This window comes from Myodes glareolus, chromosome 2 (genome assembly GCF_982192425.1).
Source record: "Myodes glareolus chromosome 2, mMyoGla1.1, whole genome shotgun sequence".
NCBI classification, from domain to species: Eukaryota; Metazoa; Chordata; class Mammalia; order Rodentia; family Cricetidae; genus Myodes; species Myodes glareolus.
The window spans coordinates 92,725,632-92,730,841 of record NC_142027.1 but is presented as its reverse complement, the minus strand read 5'-3'; positions in this window follow the sequence as shown (position 1 = coordinate 92,730,841).

Here is a 5,210-nt window from a genome sequence, read left to right as displayed (position 1 = left end):
CTCCATCAAATCCCTCTCTCACAGGGTTTAAGAAATCCTGCAGAAGAGGAGGTGAAAAGATTGTAAGAGCCAGAGGGGATGAAGGACACCAGAAAAACAAGAATTTCTGAACCAACTAAGCAATGTGCATATGAACTTGCAGATACTGGAGCAGCAGGACCTACATGGGTCTGAACCAGACCCTCTATGTATATAATATAGCTATTAGTGTTTTTATGGGACTCCTGACAGTGAGAACTAGTGGGTCCCTGACTTGTGCCTGTTCTTAGGACCCTTTCCTCCTGTTGGGTTGTCATTTCCAACTTTGATATGATGGTTTTGCTTCATCTTATTATATTTTGCTTTTTCAAGATTGGTTGTTATCTTTTAGAAGCTTGTTCTTTTCTAATGAGAGACAGAAAGGAAGATCAGGAGGGGTGGGGAAGGGAAGTGGGAGGAACCAGGAAGATGAGAGGGAGGGTAAATTATAATCAGGATATATTATATGAGAAAATAATCTATTTTCAATAAAAGGGAAAAAAGAAAAACAAAAAAGAAAAGACAGGAAGCATTACTTCAGGCAGAAAGAGTCATGTGCATAGTACAGAGACGGGAAGGAACCATGAAGCCATGACTATTAAAACACAAAATGCCACAGACAACACAAGCAAAAAAAAAAGATAAACAATACTATGGCCACAATTAACACAAGCATTTTGATAAGAACTTTAAATATCTATGCTGTCAATTGTCTGATTAAAAGGTAGAAAGACCCTTGGCCCAACTAGCCAAAAGAGAAGACACAAATTAACAGAATCAGAAATGAACAGGAAACTTTATAACAAATACCAAAGCAATTTAGAATTATAATAAGTAAATATTATTTTTATATACTACATTAAGCTAGAAAACTTTAAAGAAATGTATGAATTTTTAGGTTCAGGCAAATCATCAAAATTAAACCAAGAAAAAGTCAACAACCCAAACAGATCTCCAACAAATGAGGAAATGGAGTAGTGATAAAAAGCCTCCAACTAAAAACAGTTCGACCCAGATGGAGTCACAGCAGAATTCTACCAGAATTTCAAACACCATCTACAGCCTGTCTTTCTTAAGCTATTTTTAAAAATATAAACAGAAGAAGCTCTCCCAAACTCCATCTATAAAATCAGTATCACCCTAATACAAAAACCAGGTAAAGACACACACTAAAAAGAAAACTACCAGCTAATGTATCTGTTGAATATAGAGTCAAAAATCTCAACGAAATACTTGCAAACAGAGCAAAGACATATAACAAAAGTATTATCCACTATGACCAAATTGGCTTTATCCCTGAGCTACATGGATATTCAACATCCATAAGTCAATAAATGTAATAAACCACATAAGTGAACTTAAAAACAAAAAAAATCATATAATCATCTCAATAGATGAAGAAAAATCCTTTGACAAATCCCAACATACTTTGATGATAAGAGTCCCAGGGAAGGAAGGGCTAGAAGGAACATATTTAAACACAGTAAAAGCTATTTATGAGCCAACCACAGCCAACATCACCCTAAATGGATAAAAGCTTGAATGAATTCTACTGAAGTCAAGAATAAGACAAGGCTGTCCACTCTCCCCCAATCCTCTTCAATACTGTGCTCAAAGCACTAATTGAAACAATAAGGCAAGAGAATTAAAGAGAAATGAATAAGGAAAGAAGAAATTAAACTATCCCTATTTTCAGATGGTACTAAACATTAGAGAATTCTACCAAAATTCTATCAGAAACTTGTAGAAATGATAAACAAGTTCAGCAATGGCAAGATACAGATAGTTTGGACAAGTCAATAGCTTTTTATGCATCAACAACATACGGCGAAAGTCATGGGCACACTCCTGATCACACAAGGCTCAGAAAAATTAAACTATCCAGGAATAAACCTAGACAAGGAAGTGAAGGACCTCTACAGTGGAAATGTTACACTTCTGAAGAAGGAGAGAGAAGAAAGTAACAATGGAAAAGCATCCCCTGCTCGTGGATTGATAGAACTAGTGTTATGGAAATGACCTTTTTCAAAAGCTATTTAAAGATTCAGTGAAATGAATGAAACCTGAAACTTCTAGAAGAAAACATAGGCAATACCGTTCAAGATACAGTTGTAGGAAAGGACTTCTGGATAGGAGTCCTGTTACCCAAGTGGGGTTCATAAAATTAAAAAACTTCTGCACAGCTAAAGGAGTAACCAACTGAGTGGAGAGAAAGGGAGAAAATCTTCACCAGCTATACAACTGAAATGTATATATAACATTTATATAATATAGTAATACAACTATATATAACATGAATATATAAACAACTCAAGAAACAAAGTGAAATAAATAAAATACATTTATATAATATAGTAATATAATATAACTATATATAATGTGAATATATAAACAACTCAAAAAACAAAGTGAAACACACACACACAATATGACTTGTTCAAAAAAATTAGCCTTGGAACCCATTTACTGTTTTTGAGAACAGAGAGTCCTCAAAATAAGGAAAAGATGGCTAAGAATGATCTAAAAAAAACTGTTCATTATACCTAACATTAGGAAATTACATATCAAAACAATTTTAAGATTTCATCCTACCCCAGTCAAAATAGCAAAGATCAACAGAACAATGGACAACAAATGCTGGAGGGATGTGTAGAAAAAGGAAGGCCCATTCACTGTTGATGGAATTGCATACTGGTGTAGCAACTCCGGAAATCAGTGCAGAGAATTCTCAAAAAGTTAAAAATAAATCTACCATATGACCCAGTTGTACCACCCGTTGGCATATGCCCAAAGAACTCAGTATTCCACTCCAGAGATACTTGCTCAGCCATTTTCATCGCTGCTCTATTCACAAGATCTAGGAAATGAAAACAAAAAAGTGTCCTTCACCAGCAAATTAATATTGAAAATGTAGTGCATATATATTATGGAATAGTTTTCAGCTCTAAAGAAAAATGAAAACCTTATTAACTTTGCAGGTAAATGGATGGAACTAAAGAAGATCACAGTAAGTAAAATAACCTAGACCCAGAAAGGCAAACATCACATGTACTCACTCATCTGAGACTTGCAGCTATAAATCTTCAGATGTGAGTACATATCCTTGTGTATCTGCAAAAATCATCAAAGTAGAAAGGGATCATTGCCAGGATAGGGGGTAGGGAGCAATAAAGAGGTGAATAGCAGGGTGCAAGTGATCTGATCCGAGAAATGGAGAAGGGGAGGGAGAAGGGAGATAAAAGGAGGAGGGAGGAGGGTGAAATAACAATAAGGATGTCTGAAAAGTCATAAGGAATCATACACTTAAATATAAAAATCTACAATACACCTAATTTTGTATATAAATATACATATATAGTTTAAATCAACTTTTCTCATCTGAATGGCAATGCTACCTCCAAGAACCAAAGACCATCTAAGAAAAACCCCAATGCCAGACATGAAGGAGAAGTCCTATTTTAAGCTGTTGGTCAGGGTTGTCCGAAAGATTCTCCAAACATACAGCCTGTTGCTGTTGCCCTTGGTTGCTCTCCAGAGGTAAAATGGAAGTCCCTATTTCTAAAGACACAATGCACTTCAGAAAATAAGGTCCAGAGGCTCCTGAGCTGGCACTGGTCTGAATGCCTCTGAGGACTAACTTTCATGGTACCACAAAGAACCACATAAGCTTCCAAAGCACAGAAGAAACCAACAGCCCTACCCAGCTATGATGCCTGTGAACCACAACAACAACCAGGATGTCACAATAGTCCTAGGGGTGCAGTAGCAACATATACACTTTACCAGAAAAACTACAGCTTGCTAATTAGATTTAAGGCCACTTCACCATGAAGGAAACCATGCCTGGTACTGGAAACCTAGTCAGTTACTTAGGGCTAATGAAGTCATGAATCTTGGAGAACATACAACCACTGCGTCACTAAATCAGCATGATCCCTAACTACATCCTAAACATTTGTCCTTATGCCCACAGAGAAGTGTAGTTCTCACCCTCCGTGAAGGAAACTTCTCTTTGCAACAGGTGGAGACCATTACAGAAAGCCACAATCAATCCAAATGCAGAGTTGTGGAGCCAAGTCTCAACAGATACATCTATATGACTCCTGCACCTAATGCTCAGGGAACACTGTAGAAGATGAGGCAGAAAGATTTTAAGAGCCAGAGGATCAGGTAATTTAAGGTAAAATTGTGTCTCCTAGGAATGCCAGAAACTACACCCATAAAGTCTCACCAACATGACCGCCTAAACTTGAGAGACACAAAGATGACACCAGATTTTTCTGGGGTGATGAGCATGGAAGATACCAAGAATTGAACAAGGAAAACAGCCGGAGTGGACTGGGGTAAGACGTCAAGGCCTCAACTCTAGGCAAAAAGCCCAAAGCAGTCAGGATCATGATACAGGCTGTTAAGCTTAGCATTTGAGAGGCAGAGACAGGAGAATCTCTGTGAGTCTGAAAGCAGCCAGATCTACAGAGTGAGTTCCAAGACAATAAGGGTTACAAAGAGAATCCCTGTCTCAAAAAAAAGAGAAAGAAAGAAAGAAGAAAGGAAGGAAGGAAGGAAGGAAGGAAGGAAGAAAAAAAGAAAGCAAGAAAGCAAGAAAGCAAGAAAGCAAGAAAGCAAGAAAGCAAGAAAGCAAGAAAGCAAGAAAGAAAGAAAGAAAATAACTAAATGCTTTCAACTAAGTAATGCTGAGAGAGGGAGAAATAGACTTGTCCAGGGAAGAGCACAGCAGTTAGCTCTCCAATAGCCAAGTGGTCAGCCCTGACAACACACATGTGAGCCCCATGATCCAGACTGAGCAGGTAATATTTAGGAATCCATGTGCATCTGCAATATATATGCACGTAACAGAAGTTAATAAAAAAGGTGCAAGTAGGGATATATGGGAGGGTTTGGAAGGAAGAAAAGGAAGGCAGAAATGATGTAGTTATAATTTCAATAAGAAAAGAAAAATGAAGGAAAAGGAAAAACAATCTTACTGTGCTCTTGTTGTGTGATATTTTGTTTGTGTTCTAACAAATAAAGCTTGTCTGGTGATCAGAGGGCAGAACTACCCACTAGTTAACCATAGAAGCTGGGTGGTAGCGGTTCACACATTTAATCCCAGCACTCAGGAGGTGGAGACAAGATCTCAGTCCACTCTCAGACTGAGGAGCGAAAGAGGAAGAAAGCAACTGCTGGCTGCT